A 24,102-nucleotide genomic window follows, 5' to 3' on the forward strand; every position below is an offset into this window, starting at 1 on the left:
GTCACATGATCTGTAACAGGTCACCCAGAGGCCCTACTCTATTCCTCAGAAATGGGAGAAGTGCAGTGTGCAGAAATCCACCCCACTGTATGATACACAGAGATCGGGGACACTGCCAAGAGTCGTAACTGACAGTCAGGTGCAGCTCATAAGCAAAATGCAAATCAAAATGCTAGAGCAAATGTTACATGTAATTTATTGTCCTCTACTCCTTATAATTTCAATACCACAGGCACACAACCACCAGAACCAATTATACTCATAACCTACCCACTGCTTCCATAAAAGGGGTTGCTCCTTGTGGATGATCTCGCAGAACCGGCTGTGGTGGAAGGGAGAATCTGTGTTCTGGTAGGTCTGTAGTCTGGCTGTGGGGAGAGCAGGACCTGCTTGACTACCATGAGGATGAGAAGAGGGTGAGTCTGTAGTGGTCGTATCCAGTGACCGACACAGGAGTTTTCGAACATGGCTCTACTCAGAGGTGAGTTGTATTATTAAAAAACTTTATGATCAGATGTGTCTCAACAAACATCCCCAGGTCGTGTGACTTGGCTGGCATGGGCATCTTTTTTTTTTTGTCACCGCCACCCAGAAAAGCAGGCAATCATCTTGGAGCCTGACACTGCCACTAGTTAACCACCCACTTACCGAGTGAATTGGGCTGTCTCGGCAGGCAATGACGCAACACGACTTCTCATTTGCAAATTAATTGAGCAGATCTATGTAGTGTGCAGCCATACATCCAATCCCTTGCGGCCACAAACTACATAGATCTGCTCAGCTGCAATGCTGATTATTTGAATGAATGGAGTGTCTGACTGCAATGCCACAGGCGATAGGTTCGAATCTTGTCAGCATTTTGTAATGTAAAAAAGGACAGTGTGACTGAATAATAAAGAGTTCTCAAGTTAAGTTCATGAATGTTGGACTCTATACTGTTTTCCTAGGATTTTAATAAAAATGAGTAACCACAATATTGGCTGGATTTAGAGGATATTAATAATTAGAGACAGGATTATATGCAACTTAAAAAGCTTGAAAAATGCATGCAAATATGCATGAAAAATACTTAAAATATGCATGAAAAGTGTTTAAATATGCTACATTAAATTAAAAAAAAAAGTAATTTTTCACTTATTTATTTAAAAATCAGCATAAATTAGTTGCAAATAAACCTCAAAAATAGGCCCACAGCATCTGCAGATGTCTAGTGCTGAACACAGGATTTTTTTTTCTTCCTGGCTGCTACAGCAGACTGCAGCTTCCTAGGCTCTTCTTGCATCAACTGCACGGACCCTCATCTCCAGCGCTGATGGATCAAATGTCAGCATAGCGTGTGAGGGCGGCGCAGTGGAAGGCTTCCTCCCTGTGCCGCATACTCACTGTGACACAGCATTTCCCCTATGCCGCGTGATGTCACAACCCTTCCACCTGCCTCCTCTGCTGCAGAAGTCTGTCTCTTGGTGTAAAGTCCCAGGCCAGGGGCAGGCAAAGGTTCAGGAGCTTCGTAATGGCATCTGCTCTGACTGACTTTTATCAACATGGATTGGCAGCCTAGAGCAGTGTCAGACGTAGCGTACATCCAAGGTTCCCATCACTGCGCACATATTGCCCCAGCCTGCATACTCTACCACTACCTGGCCAGCAGCAGCAGGGCAAAGCAGTGCTGTAACTCGCGGGTGGTAAGAGGACGGGGCCTAAAATATGTACCATCACTAGATTTTAGGTCATATATGCAATAACCAGTGAGAAGGGGCAAAATTTGCAAATAAATATGCAAATGCATATAATCCTGTCTCTATTAATAATATACTAATATAAATTGATAGCATATATTGGAAACGACAATTTTTTTAAAAACATGTTTCCAATTTTTTTTTTAACAAATTTTACCCAATCTTTTGCGTTTTTTTTTTCTAATTGTAAGTTAGATTTTAATGTATTTCTTTGTGAGCTCCATATGACAATTTCTTTCTTTTTCTCTGTTTGTTGCATACATAATTGCGATATTAACATTACACACACATATTTTCCACACTGTTGTGTCCTAGCATAACCTAGGTCAGGGTTGCCGACTTTATTATTCTCCTCTCCGGGAGCCGCTCAGGGGGCGGGGCCTAATTGTGACATCACTAAGCCCCACCCCCATGATGTTAAACCAGCGGTACTGCAGTCCGAACACAACAGAAGCAAATTGCAGCCCCTCTGGCAGACCAGAGGTACTGCAGGCCAGAATGATAACAATGGCAGTCCTGACACATTTAAGCACATTTAGTAAATGATAAGAAAAAGCTGATTGTTTCCCCACTGTTCCACTTATCCACTCTTTAGAAGGCTTGATACATCTCACTCATCATTCCACAATAACAATATATATTCTCTCATATAAACTTTACAGGTGTTTTTATTGTTGCTGCCAAAAGAACCCCGTTCTGCTCTTATGGGGGTGCACTGAAGGATCTCACCGCCACGGACCTGGGTGAGATTGCGGCAAAAGCCACGCTGGCCGCTGGGAACGTGTCTCCTGATGTCGTGGACAGTGTGGTGTTTGGTAACGTTACTCAGGTACAGTATGATTTGCTCTTTCCATGGGTGTATCCAGGTGTTAAAGCAGGGCTAAAAAAGAGAATTTGCTCCACCAGAGAGCAGTAAGGGCGCCTATAGTATGTGATGTGTCTCCTAGCAGCTGCTGGGGTGCAGGGGAAGTCACTCCCTGCGGGTGGTTTTACAAAGAAACTTGCAAACAAAAAGAGGGTCGATTAAGCAGCGCTGAGTTTACAATGAAAGGAATAAACCAATTAGCAATGAATTGATAATTTTTATATAGCAAGTAAAATAATAATACATACAATCACATATAATATAACATAATAAAATGATAAAAGTATATAAAATTCTCACTCTCGGATTGGATCAGGATCTGGGGTGGCCAATATCCAATGGGATGTCAGTCCAAATGGGAAGTGCACTTAACCATATATTATTCTGCTGTATTGGGAAAACAAAAATTCAGATGTTTTGTTGGAAGGAAATCCACCGATCCTCTCTATTGGTGCGGATAGATGTTGATACCGCTGGAGGAATTGATGGAAGAGTGTCCAGATTATATCCCCATGGATTCCTCTGTCGGTTGGATGGAAAACTTCCTTTAGCTCTGGCCCAGTTTGGAAACCTCCTAATGGTGGTAGAGGAGTCACAGTAGATGTTAATAAAGGAGGATGGGCATCTGTTCTCCAATCTTGGTTGGATTTAGGGGGGGGGGGGGGCAGGACTCTCTAACAGGTGGCTGGGATGGTAGTCTGCTCACCCGGAGAGATACACTGCCAGTAACCCCAGTCACTATTGATGGAGACGGCCCAGTTCTTAGTGAGGTACACTAATCTCGACAGGTGGCAGGGGATGGTGTGGCTCACCTGGAGTTAAGTGTGCTGGAAGGAATCCCGGAGGGGAAATTGAGATGAAAGTTCCCAATTGGAAGCAGCAGTGGACTGGGAGTAGTTGGAGGTCCAATCTGATGAGAGTGAGAGGCTGCACCTCTCACTCTCATCAGATTGGACCTCCAACTACTCCCAGTCCACTGCTGCTTCCAATTGGGAACTTTCATCTCAATTTCCCCTCCGGGATTCCTTCCAGCACACTTAACTCCAGGTGAGCCACACCATCCCCTGCCACCTGTCGAGATTAGTGTACCTCACTAAGAACTGGGCCGTCTCCATCAATAGTGACTGGGGTTACTGGCAGTGTATCTCTCCGGGTGAGCAGACTACCATCCCAGCCACCTGTTAGAGAGTCCTGCCCCCCCCCCTAAATCCAACCAAGATTGGAGAACAGATGCCCATCCTCCTTTATTAACATCTACTGTGACTCCTCTACCACCATTAGGAGGTTTCCAAACTGGGCCAGAGCTAAAGGAAGTTTTCCATCCAACCGACAGAGGAATCCATGGGGATATAATCTGGACACTCTTCCATCAATTCCTCCAGCGGTATCAACATCTATCCGCACCAATAGAGAGGATCGGTGGATTTCCTTCCAACAAAACATCTGAATTTTTGTTTTCCCAATACAGCAGAATAATATATGGTTAAGTGCACTTCCCATTTGGACTGACATCCCATTGGATATTGGCCACCCCAGATCCTGATCCAATCCGAGAGTGAGAATTTTATATACTTTTATCATTTTATTATGTTATATTATATGTGATTGTATTTATTATTATTTTACTTGCTATATAAAAATTATCAATTCATTGCTAATTGGTTTATTCCTTTCATTGTAAACTCAGCGCTGCTTAATCGACCCTCTTTTTGTTAAAGCAGGGCTGTCTACTTTTAAAGTCTCTTTGGGAGCAGCACTTTGGGGGGTGGGGCCTGATGTAGATCTACTCAAGCCCCGCCCCAGTACGACAAATCGACAAATCCTGAAATTCGCAGGTCTTCGAGGAGGGGGCAGGGCTAAATAATGCAATAATGGCAGAGGAAAAGGAGTTCCACCAAAAGGGCCACTTTAAGTACTGGGCGTATCTGTAATAAGTGCAGGGGCTCATCGCACTCTGCTGCAGGACTTGTTGTTACCATATGGAGTTTCGCTTTCCTTTTAAGCTTTCTTTTAGCATTTTATACTGTCAGTTTGCAATCCCTCCAACAGGACCGTTTTTTATCTGGTGCAGCCCAAACAGGGGCTTCACCAAGGACCTTGTTCTGGTTGACACGCAAAGCTGCAAAATTTGCATGAACGAATCCCTCCCCACCCGGGACAAAATCATTTGATGGTCGCCAACTATAGAATGATTTTGCAAACGCTCGCACCTCTAAGGTACAGGAAGCGGACGGGCGGCTGACATCCACTGTGCAGCTGCACGCCTCCCCCCCCCACCACCACCACCTTCATCACCATTCACATTGGAAAGCCCAGCATTTTCATGGGGACGGCCATGAAATGCTGGCCTTTCCCATGAGCGCAGCCCCTCGCCGCTGGCCCTACGTGCACTGCTAGGTGGGAATGGGACGGTGAACAAGCAATTCGCTGTGCCTGCTCGCACCAAGCGACTGCACATGCGCATACATGGGCAGATTTAACCTTTGGTGCACAGTGCACATGGGTGTCTTTTTTAAATTGGCCACAGTGCAGCATTAACCCTTTATTGGTGTACACTGGCGTGTGCACCATTACTATAATTATATAAGCAAAAGTGACATAGAGCAGTGTTAAAAAAATAAAAAAATAAATAGAAATTTAGAGCCGCATCATGCCCCACTGCATTATTAAATATATGCACTATGAGTTGGCAGTGTAAGTTACCATTCATAGATGTGCTATCAATTAATAAATATAATCACTGAGTCAATATTGATCTCAATCAGTTGACATATGAGCAGGAGCAGCAACCAAGTGCTAGTGCTGTGACTGCTGCCAGTATTGATATTACTACAGCATCTTCTAAAGGTGGTCCATGGGGCAGAAAGTTTAGTAAAGGGCACCTAAAATAAAATAAACAAAACCCTGACAATTCAATGCCCAAAAAAAGAACACTATGGCTGTTAACAAATCCCTGCAGAGAGTCTAGGGTTGTCCACATTAGCTATGTGTAAATCTGACATTTCTAAGGCTGTTCTCATATAGTGTTGCCTCCTTAGCCTCAATCCACCATTTCTGCACCATCTGTAAATGTGTAAAAATGGTGATGAGGACATAATAAATTGAAGATGCTAGTGTGGAAGTGGAACAGGATAAAGGGTATATTAGTGTGCTGATGATGAGGATGTTGATGTTGTTTTCGTAAGTCAATCGCTAGTGGAGGCACTTTTTGCCTGTATTCTTTTACAAAAAGGCATTAAAATGCATGGGAATAAAACCATAAATCCACTTTTCAGGTCTGTGATTTTATTGTACTCAAATATTGACAACATTTTTGAAGGCATCTGCTCCATTTGTGAGGCTAAAGTCAGTAGACGTAGGGACATTGACCGTCTAGGCACCTCCTCCATTTTATTTGTGACATGTTGATGACATTTATTTTACAATAATACCAAGCAGTCAAGTTTCAGCTATAAACAGTTTGGACCAGCCCATGCAATCTCCACTGACAAAATTCTCATCATTAACCATTTCATTAGTGATCAAATGTATTTATTAAAAAAAAAAAAGTTGTGGGGGCCCAAACAAAACAAGCACTTCATCCACAAAAGTGTCAATCCCTGTCACTAAAGTGATTGGTTTGTTACATTGTGCATGTGTTTTTAATATCCAACATATGGGTGGGTGGGAGGACCTAGGGACAATTTAAGCTTGCACCACTTTTCTTTTCTGCTGCTGCTGTGTTGGCAATGTTTCATAGATGTGCTATTATCTGCCGTGTGCTTGTGTGTTTGTGCCGCTGCTCAGTTGCGTAGTAACCAGCCAACTCGCTGCAGCATTTGACCAATATCAATACAATATTATGAGTGGTGAGCTGTTTAATATTGACTAGAAATGTATGTTTATGAGATTAATAATACTGTAGGAACAAAAAAGGCCCAAAGTATGTAATTTTGGCTATTTAAAAATTTTTTTTTTTAAACAAATTGAAAAACCGATGACGATTAAGAATTGAAACCAAAGCATATCTCCGTTAAATGTATATTGTTTAACATTGCAGACCGCCGCCGATGCGCTGTACCTGGCCAGACATGTTGGTCTCCGTGCAGGACTACCCTTACATGTTCCAGCTTATTCAGTCGACAAACTCTGTGGCTCTGGCTTGCAGTCCCTTATCAATGGGTGTCAGGTACAGTTCCTTTTAGCCATAACATAAGTAACATTTCAAACATTTGTATCTTGAGTTTAGTTGAAAATCATGCTAGACATAAAGGGTGAGATTTATTTAGGCAAATACGCCTAAAAAATTCGTATTTGTATAGTACAATACGATTTTTTTTAGGCATATTCATATATTTTTGGCATTTACTATGCCAAAAATACACAGATTCGTATGTGTATTTATGGCACATTTGCATTTGTTTTTACAAATACGGATTTATACGCCATCGGAAAATACGAATAGGAATCACCATTCAAAAGAATGGTGATTCTTAATTTACGAAGCGGCCGTATTGAAAATATTTATTAATTTTTTTGGTATTTTACACACTGCAGCCTGCACGGATCTGACTGATTCGTGCAGGCTGCCAATATGAATTTGTATTTTAAAATACGATCAGATAATACGAATCAGTCAAATACGACTGATTAGTAAATTATCCTCCGGAATACGAATGAAAATACGAATACACCAGTCATATTCATTCGTATTAAGAATACAAATACGATTTTTTTGTATTCGTATTCTTAGTAAATTTCCCCCAAGTTGTTTGAGGTCTGCGATGTGTGCGGTAAAGGGTGTCTCATGGGGGGGGTGCCATGGGTCATGGGGGTCTGGACTTGGAAGCCCGTGTCTCATGTTAGTTTTTTCTTACCAGGAAATCGCCCTGGGGGAGTCGGAGATTGTCCTGTGTGGGGCGGCTGAGAGCATGAGCCAAGTGCCATTTGCATTGTACAATATCCGCTTTGGGACCAAGCTGGGATCAGACCTCAAGGTGCGAGAACTGTCTCTTTCTGCTCCAAGGCTGAAGCGCTATAGGGTGACATTTACTAAAATGTGAAATACACTTCACAGGTCATGTGCTATGGGCAACCAATCACATCCTGCCTACTATCTTCTAGAGTGTGGTAAATAAATAATTAAGAAGTAGATTCTGATCGGTTGCCCATAGCAACATGACCTGTGTAGTGTATTTCCCATCTTAGTAAATGTCACCCATAGTGTCTCTCTCATGCATGTGTCTTCCCTGATCAATCCGTTCTATGGTATCCTATGCACTGATGCTTATGCATCCCGTCCAACAGGTCATGTTTTCCAGATCACCTAGCTGGTGCACAGCTGTAGTCATTACTAACTGTCACATGTCCCAGATCCCCTAGCTGATGCACAGGTGCAGTCATTACTAACTGTCACATTATCAGCCACCCCCCCCAGCTGATGCACAGGTGCAGTCATTACTAACTGTCACATTATCAGCCCCCTTAGCTGGTGCACAGCTGTAGTCATTACTAACTGTCACATGTCAGCCCCCTAACTGATGCACAGGTGCATTCATTACTAACTGTCACATTATCAGCCCCCCCCCAGCTGATGCACAGGTGCAGTCATTACTAACTGTCACATTATCAGCCCCTTTAGCTGGTGCACAGGTGCAGTCATTACTAACTGTCACATTACCAGCCCCCTTTCCCCCAGCTGATGCACATGTGCAGGCATTACTAACTGTCACATTATCAGCCCCCTTAGCTGGTGCACAGCTGTAGTCATTACTAACTGTCATATTATCAGCCCCCCTAGCTGATGCACAGGTGCAGTCATTACTAACTGTCACATTATCACCCCCCCAGCTGATGCACAGGTGCAGTCATTACTAACTGTCACATTATCAGCCCCCTTAGCTGGTGCACAACTGTAGTCATTACTAACTGTCACATGTCAGCCCCCTAACTGATGAACAGGTGCATTCATTACTAACTGTCACATTATCAGCCCCCCCCCAGCTGATGCACAGGTGCAGTCATTACTAACTGTCACATTATCAGCCCCCTTAGCTGGTGCACAGGTGCAGTCATTACTGTCACATTACCAGCCCCCTTTCCCCCAGCTGATGCACAGATGCAGGCATTACTAACTGTCACATTATCAGCCCCCTTAGCTGGTGCACAGCTGTAGTCATTACTAACTGTCACATTGTCAGCCCCCTTAGCTGGTGCACAGGTGTAGTCATTACTGTCACATTATCAGTCCCCCTAGCTGGTGCACAGGTGCAGTCATTACTTACTGTCACATTATCAGCCCCCCTAGATGGTGCACAGGTGCAGTCATTACTGTCACATTATCAGCCCCCCTAGCTGGTACACAGCTGTAGTCATTACTAACTGTCACATGTCCCAGGTCACCTAGCTGGTGCACAGCTGTAGTCATTACTAACTGTCACATGTCCCAAATCACCTAGCTGGTGCACAGCTGTAGTCATTACTAACTGTCACATGACCCAAATCACCTAGCTGGTGCACAGCTGTAGTCATTACTAACTGTCACATGTCCCAGGTCACCTAGCTGTTGCACAGCTGTAGTAATTACTAACGGTCCATGTCCCAAATCACCTAGCTGGTGCACAGCTGTAGTCATTATTAACTGTCACATGTCCCAGGTCACCTAGCTGGTGCACAGCTTTAGACATTACTAACTGTCACAAGTCCCAGATCACCTAGCTGCTGCCCAGCTGCAGTCATTACTAACTGTCACATGTTCCAGACCAACTAGCTGGTGCACTGGTGCAGTCATTACTAACTGTCACATGTTCCAGACCAACTAGCTGGTGCCCAGGTGCAGTCATTATTAACTGTCACATGTTCCAGACCAACTAGCTGGTGCACAGGTGCAGTCATTACTAACTGTCACATGTTCCAGACCAACTAGCTGGTGCCCAGGTGCAGTCATTATTAACTGTAACATGTTCCAGACCAACTAGCTGGTGCACAGGTGCAGTCATTACTAACTGTCACATGTTCCAGACCAACTAGCTGGTGCACAGGTGCAGTCATTACTAACTGTCACATGTTCCAGACCAACTAGCTGGTGCACAGGTGCAGTCATTATTAACTGTCACATGTTCCAGACCAACTAGCTGGTGCACAGGTGCAGTCATTACTAACTATCACATGTTCCAGACCAACTAGCTGGTGCACAGGTGCAGTCATTATTAACTGTCACATGTTCCAGACCCACTAGCTGGTGCCCAGGTGCAGTCAGTACTGTCACATTTTCAAACCTGCTGCATTCATTCCTAACCGACACATTCTACAGATCCACAGGGGGCCTGGCAAACATGAACTAATGAACCTTTTCTGCCCGTATCATACGGCAACCGTTAATACACTGGCTCTGTATTCCGGAAGCATTCATGTAATTACTGAAGTTTGTCTATGATTCGTGGCCTGGGCTTCCTGTAAAGTAATCCCGGTGTCACCGCACCCGCAGGCTGCTGTATATAACTCAGTGTTTCACTCTCCAGATGGAAGACGTCCTGTGGACCGGACTCAATGACGCTCACATAAAGGCCCCCGCGGGTCTCACAGCCGAGAACCTCGCCATAAAGTGCGGCATCAGCAGGGAAGAGTGTGACAAGTATTCCGTGCGGAGTCAGCAGGCGTGCAAAGCGGGTGAGTTACTGTCTGTGGGTGTATACAAATATAAATGTGTGAAGGATCTACAGAGGTAATGCTCCACGGAATATGCTGGCGCTATGTAAATAAATCATTGCACGCCACATATAACATTTCTAATTGCCTCTTATATCCTGTCTGCAGCGCAGGACGCCGGACACTTCTCCGCTGAGATGGCTCCTATCGAACTACAAACAAAGAAAGGGCCCGTTACAGTAGAGTGAGATGATTGCCCAAGACCACAGACCACCTTGGAGGACCTGGCAAGGCTTCCGACTCTGTACAAGGAGGACGGCGTGGTGACCGCAGGAAACTCACAGGTGAGAGCGCAGCCATACCTTGTTCTTCTCTGTGACATAGGAGGGAAATCAGACCTCATCGCACGACTCCAAAGTCGCACGTCGGCTGATTATCGATACAGCCAGCAGTGTGCATGCGCGGTACCAATCCTGCAATGACATCCTGCTACCTATTCACAAGCCATTCGCAAAGTGATTGACAAGAAGTAGGCGTGTGCAAGTGGTAACTGGCCTTTTAGTGGGAGTGTTAGGAAAAACGCAGGCACGCCTCGAAAACCGCTGGGACGTGTGCGGGAAAGTGGCCCCTGCGATGAATTGTGCCCAGTGTAAAAATCATTTTTATGGTGATTCTGCTATGGTGGGTTTTGGCTTTGGACTTATTCGCTCGACTGCAAATAGATTTGTAGCAGTACGTATCCAATGACACAGCGAGCACATTAATACTCAAGCCGGATTTCACTCTAGGAGGCGGAGTCTTAACAGAAGACCTGGCCGCTGTGAATTTGCAGCGGTGCGATCAGACCTGTTATTCCCATCAGGGTCCATCAGACACACACAGCTGATCACACTGGTCAGGTCCACGGAACACACACAGCTGATCACACTGGTCAGGGCCATCAGACACACACAGCTGATCACACTGGTCAGGTCCATCAGACACACACAGCTGATCACACTGGCCGGGTCCAAGGAACACACACAGCTGATCACACTGGCCAGGTCCATCAGACACACACAGCTGATCACACTGGCCGGGTCCACGGGACACACACAGCTGATCACACTGGTCAGGGCCATCAGACACACACAGCTGATCACACTGGTCAGGTCCATCAGACACACACAGCTGATCACACTGGCCGGGTCCACGGAACACACACAGCTGATCACACTGGTCAGGGCCATCAGACACACACAGCTGATCACACTGGTCAGGTCCATCAGACACACACAGCTGATCACACTGGCCGGGTCCAAGGAACACACACAGCTGATCACACTGGCCAGGTCCATCAGACACACACAGCTGATCACACTGGCCGGGTCCACGGGACACACACAGCTGATCACACTGGTCAGGGCCATCAGACACACACAGCTGATCACACTGGTCAGGTCCATCGGACTCACACAGCTGATCACACTGGCCGGGTCCATCAGACACACACAGCTGATCACACTGGCCGGGTCCACGGAACACACACAGCTGATCACACTGGTCAGGGCCATCAGACACACACAGCTGATCACACTGGCTGGTTCCATCAGACACACACAGCTGATCACACTGGCCAGGTCCATCGGTCACACACAGCTGATCACACTGGCCGGGTCCACGGGACACACACAGCTGATCACACTGGTCAGGTCCATCAGACACACACAGCTGATCACACTGGCCGGGTCCAACAGATGCACAAACACAGCTGATCACACTGATCGGGTTCATCGGGGACACACACAGCTGATCACACTGACCGGGTCCATCGGACACACACAGCTGATCACACTCGCCGGGTCCATCTTACACACACAGCTGATCACACTAGCCAGGTCCACGGGACAAACACAGCTGATCAGTGGCGTAACTAGAATTTTTGCCCCCCCCCCCTTCCTCCCGGCCGATATCGGTAGCACCATTAGAACTGCAGGAGGAGACAGAGCCAGGACAAGACCTGCGCTGCGGCCGGGACCCTGCATGCGGCGGCATGCGGAGGGGCTTAGAGGGGGGGTGTAAGTTTACTTGGGTGGATGGGAGGGCTAGGTAGTAAGTTGTAACTATAGCCCCGCAGATCGGCGCCCACAGTCCCTCAGCGCCTCCCCGCCACGAGTGACACTATACCCGGGAAGAGGGGGAGGCAGCAGAATAGGGATTTTTGAGATCACATTACTGCATGATTTGCTCCCTAAGCTGCACTTGTGCATGTGCAAGCCGGACCCACTGGGGATGGATCCTTCAGATCCCTCTCCCAAAAACAACCCGCGAAAGGTATTCCCAAGTCTACTATAGGCTAATGTTGTCTAATGGCATTGGCTGTCTGTGAAGCATTCCAGCAGCACAGCAGTCCCCATACAAACCTATAGGGGATACTGCCCGAAGGTATACCGTACGATGTCTAGAACGACCATGCTTAGTCCAACCAGTCTAGTTAGAAGCCTAAATATAGTCTAGACTGACTGTAACGGAATTTAGACACCAGTGTTAGAGCGACGGGAGCATGGCTGACGGTCACATGAGTTTTTCGCATTTTCTTTTTGGTGCAGAATGTCACAGGTCGACTTGGTTCATACTTTTCCTATCCAAGTGGACATAGGGGGTCATTCTTATCTGCTCGGTTCCTGTGGAATTCGCACCGGGGACTGATGCTTAGCCTCTGCACACTCGCATAGTCGCATATGCGCATGTGCAGGGCTGCTGTGTAGGCGCCTTCGGTGGCTTGCATAGTCGCCAAGGCATTCGCAACGGGGGGGGGGCTTGTACCCAAGAAAATGCTCTCGGACCAGACTCTTCAAGTCTAAGTCATCCATTCGCAAAAGATCCTTTGGCAAATCGGCGGGATGTGTGGGGTTGGGCATTTGCGTGGGTGGCGTTAGTCGGATGGCTAAGCAGCGAAGTTACGCTGTGTAGCGAGTCCACCAGAATCATCCCCATAGAGCGAGATTATAACACTGGCGCCGTCCCCAAAACCATGCGAGGGGGACACTGTGCACATATACAGTGTCCTCGGGGACCCCTGTGACATTCAGCACCCAAAAAATGTGAAAAACTCATGTGGACCATGTGACCACCGACCACACTCCCTTTGTTCTAACGCCGGCATCTAAATTCCATTACTGTTGATCTAGACGTGGTCGAATATCTTTAGGCGTCTAACTAGACGGTCTGACGGTGGTCGAACATAACATGATCAATCTAGACCGCGTCGATCCGCTAAACCATAATCCTGCCAGAAACAGAGAGAGATGTCTTCTTCAGTCCCTCAATAGGTTTCTATGGAGCGCACTGTGCAGAAGGATTAACCTGAGGATGGTGTTGGCCTGTAGCAGCCTATGGCCCCGTACACACAGGGCGAATTCAACTTATATCCCCGTATTTACAGCGACGGTCGCTACTAGTGCGATCCCGCAACCAGCCCAGTACTGGTCGCTGGTCATAGGAGCATGCTTCTCCTACAGTGACTCCATTTTCATCAGCGGCCATCACTGGTCGCTGATGAAAACAGAACACTCATCGATTTGGTCGCTGAGGGATTTATTGCTGAACGATGTTAAGTCAAAATCGCTCAGCGACCAAATTGCTCTGTGTAAAAGTATCAGAGATTTATTCGATCCAGGAGCCAAAAACAATGCAAATTTAGTCACAAATATATATAATACATCCACATTAAAAATGCAGATTGTAATAATTGTGCCCCTCACACCTCTAGACGTGTTTGGGATTGAGGTGCATGGTGCAGACAACCAGTAACAGAGATTCTGTGCCGCAGGGGATCTGCGATGGTGCCGGTGCAATGATTGTGGCCAGCGAGGAAGCCACTGCCAAGCACAAGCTGACCCCATTGGCTAGGATCGTGGCCTATCACGTGTCTGGGTGTGACCCAAACATCATGGGTATTGGTAAGGAGAAGCCACGTTCTCAGTAGCTGTTTGGACATTCTGTTCTCGGACACTACAAATATGAGGAGGGGGGTTATTCAGGAAGCCCACTGTAATCAGGAACTCGTTGGAAGTTCCCCTTCATCTGGCAGCTTCGGGGAATGTTATATCGGGGGAAATTTACCAAAATGGATTCGTAGAAAAAAGGTGTATTCGTAGGCAGAAATACACCTTTTTTTTACGAATTTGTATTTTCGGGATTTACAATCCCGAAAATACAACAATTCGTATTCCTAAAGATGGAACATTCGTATTTGTATTTACAAATACGAATGTCTACACCATCGATAGGATACGACAGAAATCACCATTCAAAAGAATGGTGGTTCCTGATGTACTAAGCAGCCGTACTGATAATACGGCTGCTAAGTGGTGTAAAACACCCACGCAAATACGACAGGAAAATACACCTTGCTTTCCCTGTCGTATTTGCTTTAAGCCTGCACGGATCAGTCAGATCCGTGCAGGCTTCAGTGTAAAAAAAATAGAAAAATTAAATAAATTAAAAAAAAAAAAACGGCGTGTGGTCCCCCCCACAGCCGAAACCAGCACCAGGCTGACGGAGCCTGGAGCCGGTAATTAAAAATCAGGGAACCCGACAAATAGGGGTTCCCCGATTTTTAACAACCAGCGCCAGGCTCCTGCTCGGGGGCTGGTTCCCAAAATACGGGGGACAAAATGACTAGGGGTCCCCCGTATTTTAAGAACCAGCCCCAGGCAAAACCAGCCAGCAGGGTAATGCCACAGCCGGGGGGAGACTTTTTATACAAGTCCCCCCGGCCAAAGCATTCATCCCTACCGACCAGTCAGCCTGGCCAGGGGCCCTGGGGGAGTGGGGACCCCCCCAATGAAGGGGTCCCCCCCTCCAGGACTTACCTGACCAGGCTGAAGCCTGGTACTGTCCCCGATGCCCCTGGGCGGTGGGCATCGGGCTGATTCAAGTGTAAAAAAAAAGATGAAACTATTGTTTTTTACTGTGGCACTACAAGTGCCAGCAAGCCTCCCCAGCAAGCTGGGACTTGGAGAACCACAAGTCCCAGCCTGCTGGGCATTAAAGGGCCCGCTGGCACTTGTAGTTCCACAGTTCAAAAAATAGTACAATAAACACACACTGACACAATGAAAATAAAAGTTTAATACATACTGATACTTACCTTTCTTGATCCCGTAGGTAGCCCTGGTCCTGATGTCCTGTGTCATCCTCCAGGTCCATGTCGGCGGTCCGTGTCGTCCTCCAGGTCCATGTCGGCGGTCCGTGTCGTCCTCCAGGTCCATGGCGGTGTCCGGGTCCGAAGAAATCCATGTTGGAGCTGTGGAAGGAAATCCTACTCACCTGGTCCTGTGCTGAAGATGTCTTCTCTTGGTCCGCCGTAATCCAGGTAATGTTCAAGCTGCCGGCGCTCCCCGCAGTCTCCGCATCGCACTGAGGAGAGATGCTGAGATATTTCATACTCGGCGCCTCTCCTCAGAATGAATTCTATTGGCCGCCTAGCAGGCCAATCAGGAGCCGACTTTCTTGGCTCCTGATTGGCCGCTAGGCGGCCAATAGAATTCATTCTGAGGAGAGGCGCCGAGTATGAAATATCTCAGCATCTCTCCTCAGTGCGATGCGGAGACAGCGGGGAGCGCCGGCAGCTTGAACATTACCTGGATTACGGCGGACCAAGAGAAGACTTCTTCAGCACAGGACCAGGTGAGTAGGATTTCCTTCCACAGCTCCAACATGGATTTCTTCGGACCCGGACACTGCCATGGACCTGGAGGACGACACGGACCACCGACTTGGACCTGGAGGACGACAGGGACCGCCGACATGGACCTGGAGGACGACACAGGACATCAGGACCAGGGCTACCTACGGGATCTAGAAAGGTAAGTATCAGTATGTATGTAATGTATGTATTAAACTTTTATTTTCATTGTGTCAGTGTGTGTTTATTGTACTATTTTTTTAACTGTGGAACTACAAGTGCCAGCGGGCCCTTTAATGCCCAGCAGGCTGGGACTTGTGGTTCTCCAAGTCCCAGCTTGCTGGCACTTGTAGTGCCACAGTAAAAAACAATAGTTTCATCTTTTTTTTTACACTTGAATCAGCCCGATGCCCACCGCCCAGGGGCATCGGGGACAGTACCAGGCTTCAGCCTGGTCACTTAAGTCCTGGAGGGGGGGGGGACCCCTTCATTGGGGGGGTCCCCACTCCCCCAGGGCCCCTGGCCAGGCTGACTGGTCGGTAGGGATGAATGCTTTGGCCGGGGGGACTTGTATAAAAAGTCTCCCCCCGGCTGTGGCATTACCCTGCTGGCTGGTTTTGCCTGGGGCTGGTTCTTAAAATACGGGGGACCCCTAGTCATTTTGTCCCCCGTATTTTGGGAACCAGCCCCAGAGCAGGAGCCTGGGGCTGGGTGTTAAAAATCGGGGAACCCCTATTTGTCGGGTTCCCTGATTTTTAATTGCCGGCTCCAGGCTCCGTCAGCCTGGTGCTGGTTTCGGCTGTGGGGGGGACCCCACGCCGATTTTTTTTTAAATTTATTTATCTATTTTTTTTTTACACTCTGCAGCCTGCACGGATCTGACTGATCCGTGCAGACTGCTAGAAAAATTTGTATTAGCTGCCGTATATATGTGCCGCTAATACAAATTGTTACACCATCGGAGGGTTACAAAGCAGTCGTATCTGACTGCTTTGTAATTTCCCCTCTGGAACACGACTTTGCATACGACTAAAACAGTCGTATGCAGCCGTAGGGGAAATACCAATACGAAAAACTAGGTTTTTCATATTGGTAAATGTCCCCCATCATCTTATCTTCATAAATCACAGCTACCTCTCCCAATTAATACCACCGTCCCCATAGTTTCTAAGGGGTCTATTTACTAAACCTTGGACAGAGATAAAGTGGAAGGATATAACGCACTGGCCAAGAAGCTCCTAACTGTCATGTTATAGGCTGTGTTTAAAAATTACAGTTATAAGCTGGTTGGCTGGTTTGCTCTTTTAATCTCTGGAAGGCAAGTGGCGATAGACATTTAAGTCACCTCGTCCAAGGAGATTCCTCGCCCTGTTTTAGGACATTCAATACAAAATTCGCATCCATAGTAAAGACCTCCATCAGTTCCACCAGCTTAGGCATTTTTATGCCAAGGTTGCACCACGTCTCTCTCCACACTAGGGTTACCACCTTTGTGTAGAGAGATTCCCGGACAGTGGCCCATCTATCATACATTTGGGGAATACTTAATATAATACTTAATGTTTTTGGCTTGCCTTCTTAGGAACCTTCTGACCAGTATGCTGTGCTCCCTTGTTCTTCTCATGCTCCTCCTTTCCTACTTCACCCTCCATATGATTGGCCACAAAACCTGTATTCTCTCCACTCATAATGTAAAATAGCCCATTCTCCAGGATGGCTGGGTACACACTATGCAATATATTGTTCATTCAACCAACCCCTGCAGATATATCGGTACGCCTGCACGTTTGTATCGACTCCCTGACCATGTGATATATATCGACCGCAGAATCCATTGTCTTAAGCTGGCAGTGTGCGGGCCAGACACCGTTCGTGAAATGTAATAGGGTGCGATTTATTTAGACAGGTAAAAATTAGCAAATTTTACGGCAATTCGCACGTTACCGCATGTGTGATTTTCGGAAAAAGTGCAATTTCTGCTGTTTTTTGCCTAAAAATCGCACATGACCAAAATTCGCATTTACTACATTTGGACCCATGTCCGTGGAAAGGTTTCATTAATCAGCTTCCTTTATCATTTGCCCTGATTTTTTAGGTCCTGTTCACGTCATTAGCATGGCACTGGGGAAAGCCGGACTGACGGTAAAGGACATGGATCTCGTGGAGGTGATTAATTGCATGTTCAATATGTGGAGTTGGTCTCTCCTCACTAATGTGACTACCCTTATTCAGATCTGATCGCAGTACAAATTTGTTCACAAAATGGGCAAAACCATGTGCACTGCAGGTGGGGCAGATGTAATATGTGCAGAGAGAGAGTTAGATTTGTGTGAGTTATTTTGTTTCTGTGCAAGGTAAATACGGGCTGCATTATTTTTACACTGCAATTTAGATTTCAGTTTCAACACACCCCACCCAAATTTAACTCTCTCTGCACCTTTTACATCTGCCCCACCTGCAGTGCACATGGTTTTGCCCATTTTGAGATCACATTTGTGCTGTGATCAGATCTGAATAAGGGCCTATGGCCGCACATACACAAATGAAGAACTGAACTATAGGTCTGGTTCTGATCTGTCGGTAAGCTACGAAGCTCGCAGTTTACCGAGCAGCTGTGACGCCGCCCTGCCGAATCCCTGCCCACCTCGCCGCCATATCCCCTGGGAACCATGCGAGGAGATGTGTTATGAAAACACTCACATGTGCCCTCGGCATGAAAAATCATTTGACGGTCGGTGGAGACTGACTTATATTTGCGGGCAGCGTGACGAAGACAGGGCGGGTTCCCGACACACTTCGTCCTGCCTGCATTTGCATGGGAACGCCCAACATTTCGATGGACGTTCCCATGTTTCAGCGCCGCCACCGCCCCCCCCCCCCTCTGTGAGCACCGGTGCAGGTCAGTGCGGGTGCCCTCACAGAAGCCCTGCGCAGAAACAAAACATCGGTCCTCTGTGCGAAAACTTGGGGGACTGAGCCGACCAGAATAAGGGCCAATGTGTAATAACTGCACTATGGGCCTAATTCAGACCTGATTGCACAGCTGGGAATTCGCAGCGGGCAGCGTTCAAACTGCATCGTTAGAGTGAAATCCCACCTCGCGAATGAATGTGAACGCTGTGCGAATCGGTGTGTACATGGCTACGGTTGACAGGGTTGGAAGGCGACACAAGCATTAGGTCAACCATGGCAAGGTCATCGGTCAAAAGGTCGACATTAGGATTTAAAAAATTTTTTTAGCCAACATGTGGCGACAGGCGGTATTTCATGTCCTGCCATGTCGACATTTGGGACCAAAAATTTCATGTCGACCTTGCCATTGTCGGCCTAATGCTTGTGTCAAAATTTCAAGTTCAGTGGTGGACCCAATGACCCATTCCCAAATCCATTTTGTTATTTCTATCAATAGGTGAATGAGGCGTTTGCCGCTCAGTACTTGTCGGTGGAGAAAGCTTTAGGCCTAGACCGCGATAAGACCAATGTTAACGGAGGAGCGATCGCCCTGGGGTACTCGACTGCTGCTTCGGGGGCGCGGATCATTGCTCATCTCACCCACGAACTGAGGTACGTCTCACTGGCCTATAAACTCTCAATGGACCTGATAATAATGTGGTCGCAATACGTAATAAATGCAAGGGATTTACACAACGCAATGCCGGGCGTGCCTGTAGGGCGTTACAGTGGTATAAAACAGTGTGGGTGCTAAACATTGTTAGCGTCAAGGCCCCAATACAATAGTTACCTGGTAACTGCTCGCCAGGGAGTCACCGTGCTCCTCAGGGGCTGGACCACATAAGATTCTCCTACAGGAAGCTGGCGCCGCAAATGGCTGCCTAGGATCTGTGCACTCAGCATATGTAACCCCCTGTGTCCCCTGTATTTCCCCTGTGTGATAACTGTACTGTCCCTGTTATAACTGTGGTATCTTTGCTCATAGTGTTACCACCCGGCTGCTGCAGCGACCAGTGGCGCCACTGATGGCTGCCTAGGCGCTGTGCAGCTTGGCGGGTATATGTTCTGTGTGATACTGTAATGTCCCTGCTTATACTGTCACCTACCAGGCTGTGCGGTGCCTAGGCGCTGCGCAGCTTGGCGGGTATATGTTCTCTGTGTGATACTGTACTGTCCCTGCTTATATTGTCACCTACCTGGCTGCCGCAGCTCTGTGACCAGTGGCGCCGCTGAAGGCTGCCTAGGCTCTGTGCAGCTTGGCGGGTATATATTCTCTGTGTGATACTGTACTGTCCCTGCTAAATGTGCCAATGTAACCCATGTAATGCCCCCCCCCCCCCTCATCCCTGCTTGATGCTGCACTGTATATCCAAAACAAATTCCGAGTGTGCGCAAGCACACCTGGCCAATAAAGTTGATTCTGATTCTGATTCTGATAAATCGTAGGCGGTCCTTTAGCATACGATGTATCGATGTGAGCCCCAGGAAGTGCTGCCGGATCCAGTAAACTTTATGTGCAGCACTTGCGATCTCCGGGACCGCGCATCGTATCAGAATCGGAGGTTTGGTCACTTTTCACCCAATTTCTCGACCCGATTCGTCGGAATTGGGTGAAAAGGGCCCAAATTGTATAAGTATACGGGCACCTTTAGTGTTACAATAACGATGCCCCAAAGGGCCAAAAGTAGGGAAGCCAATCCCAGGGTATTTTTTCAATCCCAGGATTTGGTATTGAAAAATGCTCAATCCCGGGACTCCCGGGATCCGGCGATTGGCCTCCCTAATAAAAAAAAAATGTCCCTGCCCCACCAAAACTGCCCGCCCCATACAAGTACTTGCGCCGGTAGTGAGGCCGGGAGGGTCTAGGAATCCCCGTCGGGGAGACTGGAATGAAAGAGTAGCTAGAACTGGAGATCGGCGGTGCGGCCGACAGGATGTGAAGCGTAATGCGCAGCGTGACCTCTGACTGCGTCACATTGCGCAGAGCAACACACCCGGGACGGGAGCAGCCAGGCAGCGTCTGAGGTCGACGTGAGTTTTTCCCATTTTCCGGGTGTCATTGTCGACAGCTGACCTCATGGGCACCCAAATAGTGTATCGCGTCCCCTTACATGGCTCACTCAGGGCCATAGGCCTCACTCCACTCAACACACTTTACTGTTCTCAGTCATAGTCCATGTGGATGGAAAAAGTATTTTTTTTTTTTTTAAAAGCAAGTATGAAAAAGTAAACATTTTTTTTAAAAAATCATGAAAAAAAGACCAATGGAAAGATGGTACTAAAAAAAATCATGAAAAAAATGGTGTCAACCTTTCCATTGCTAGGTTAACCTTTTACGTGTGTTGGCCGTTTGCCTATGTTATGTGTTAAACATATGGTGTCGCCCTGTCATCCGAATCCCACCCCTCTGGCCACACCAAACAGGGGGCCCCATCCCCAAGCCCATTCCAAATACTAACATGTTATATGCATTTACCCAGGACTTACCTTTGATAGTGCCCATTAAACTATGTTGGTCCAAAACTACGTGTTAAATTGCAGAGTCCACGAGCTGCTCACGAACAGACTCACGAGCTGCTGGCAGCCATCTTTCCACTGATGTCTTCAGAAAGATGAAAGACTCTTTTGATATGTTCTGCACATGCACCATGATTCTGAAGACATCATTACAAAGATGGCGCTGCCAGCAGCAAGTTATGGGGTGAGGGGCCCACTGCTCATGGGCCGACTCTTAGACAGGAATGCCTCTGGTAATTATCCAATTGTTTTAATATTTTAAACTTTCTGTCCTCAGGCGACGTGGCGGTAGATACGCAGTGGTGGCTTTGTGCATTGGTGGAGGACAAGGTATCGCCATCGTTCTGGAGAATGTTGCCTAATATCTCCATCTACAACACAGAAATCAGAGAGCAACATAAATGTTTACCAGGTGTTATACAACCCACTTACCAACTCTAACATCCTTCTCCATTGTGTCTGGTGAGGAGGTCATGTCCCTCATCCGTTCCTCACCTCTACCTCCTCCACTACCTCTCTCCTTCTGCCTGTTTCTATCTGGCACACCTTCTCAATCTCTCTCTCATCTCGCACTGTCCCCTCTGCCTTCAAGCATGCTTTCATCTTCCTCCTTGAGAGAATAGTCTACAACCACCGTATTGGGTTTCTTTCCTCCTATTCCCTGCTGGACCCATTGCAGTCTGTCTTCTGTCTTCTATAATCCACTTAAACTGCCATCACAAAAGTCTGCAAAGACCTCCATGGTGCCAAACCTAAAGGGTGCTACTCATCTTATTGTTTTTTTACCTCTGTGCTGCTTTTGACACCATGGGCCACCCTCTACTTCTCCAAATCTTGCACTCCCTTGGTCTGCATGATGCTGCCCTCTCCGGGTGTCCTCTTGCCTCTCTGACATCTCCTTCTCTGTCTCCTCTCATGACTCCACCTCAATCACACTTCTACTAACTGTAGGTGTCCTTCAAGGTTCTGTTCTTGGTCGTTTCCTTTTCTTTCTCTATACGTTCTCATTAGCTCTTTCAATTTGCAATATCACCTCTATGCTGATGACACTCATATCCACGTTTCCTCCTCTGACCTTTGCCCAACTTCAACTGTCTCTTCGCCATATCTTCTTGGATGTCCCAGTGTGTTCTAAAATACAATATGTCTATGACTTAGCTGATCATGAAGGTCAGAAGGTCAGCAAAGGTCAGAGGAGGAAAAGTGTCAGTCACTTCATTGGTTACCTGTATTCTACCGTACTCTATACAAAATTATTTTACTTACACACAAAGCCATAAACCAAACGACACCAACATACTTATCTTCTCTTATCTCAAAATATCATCCAACACGCCATCTACGCTCCTCCCAAGATCTGCGTCTCTCATCCACACTCATTACTCGCTCCCATTCCTGACTGCAGGACTTTCTTCGGGCTGCACCCACTCTGTCGAATGCCCTCCCAAGCACAATAAGACTCTCCTCCAGTCCCCAAACCTATAAGCGTTCCCTAAAAACTCATCTCTTCAGGCAAGCTTATCAATTCCAGAACAGTCACGGAACCTTGCATTCTGGTGGAATCGATGCAATAAAGAATACAGTATCTATCCTTATGTACCACTGCCTATTTCCCTATAGATTGTAAGCTTGCGAGCAGGGCCCTCCTACATTTTGACTGTCTGTAAATACCCTGTTTGTTGTATCACTGTCTCCTTTGTAAAGCGCAACGAAATATGCGGCGCTATATAAGAAACTGTTAATAAATAATAAATAAATAAATCATCTTTCCATCCTCCCACATAACCTCACCTCCTACTATTTAACTATCTGTCAATTATCTCCTCTAGCTCAAGATAAAAACTGTCTTGGAGTAATCCTTGATTCCTCCCTCTCCTTCAAACCACACATTCAGCACCTATAATAAAGGAGCTGCTTTCATCTCAAAAATATGTCCAGGATCGGACCCTCTCTCATCCAGGATGCTATAAAGACCTTAATCCACTCTCCAGTCCAGTCCTTTCCAGACTGGACTAATGTAATATCTTCCTGTCTGGCCTCCCTGACAAAAGCCCCTCCCCACTCCAATCTGTCCCCAATGCTGATGCCCGACTTATCTTCCTTCACAAACATACTATGTCCACTTCTTTTAGAAGCCTGTCACTGGCACCACTTCACTCTTAAAATCCAATTCAAGCTTCTCAAACTAACTTGCAAAGCCCTCACCCATTGCTCTCTTACATCTGACCTTATCTCCCTTTATGGTACCACACGTCCTCTACACTCCACTAATGCACCCCGCCTCTCCTGCCTACTGATTGCTTCGTCCCACTCCTACTGCCTATAATTTCCTTGTACTGCTCCCTACCTCTGGAATTCTCTACCTCTCCCTATCAGACTCTCCACTACCCATCCAACTGTTATTCTGTGTCACCCCTGTCTGTCTGCCCATCCCCTATAAAATGTAAGCTCCCACTAGCAGGGCCCTCTTCCCACTGTGCTTTCCAACTCTTACTTAATATATTTTCTACTCTATACTCTTTTTGATGGCATTTAATCCCTGATACTCATTTCAGTGTTGTTTGTTGATGTAGCTAAGTTTATACACCCATCCTACATTGTAATGAACTGTAACTCACTGTTTTTGCCTATGTGTATGTACTCTGTAATTGGACGCTGCAGATCCCTTGTGGCGCCATATAAATAAAGGCTAATAATAAATGGATAATAGAGCGTCACTGGGTGAGTGAACTCTG

General features: G+C 46.9%; 1 pseudogene; it reads left to right on the forward strand.

Moving 5' to 3' along the window:
- Positions 1–465: 465 nt before the first annotated feature.
- LOC146032444 (3-ketoacyl-CoA thiolase, mitochondrial-like) lies at positions 466–24,102 on the forward strand (annotated as a pseudogene).

The sequence above is a fragment of the Crinia signifera genome, chromosome 1 (genome assembly GCF_055691185.1).
Source record: "Crinia signifera chromosome 1, ASM5569118v1, whole genome shotgun sequence".
In the NCBI taxonomy this organism is placed as follows: domain Eukaryota; kingdom Metazoa; phylum Chordata; class Amphibia; order Anura; family Myobatrachidae; genus Crinia; species Crinia signifera.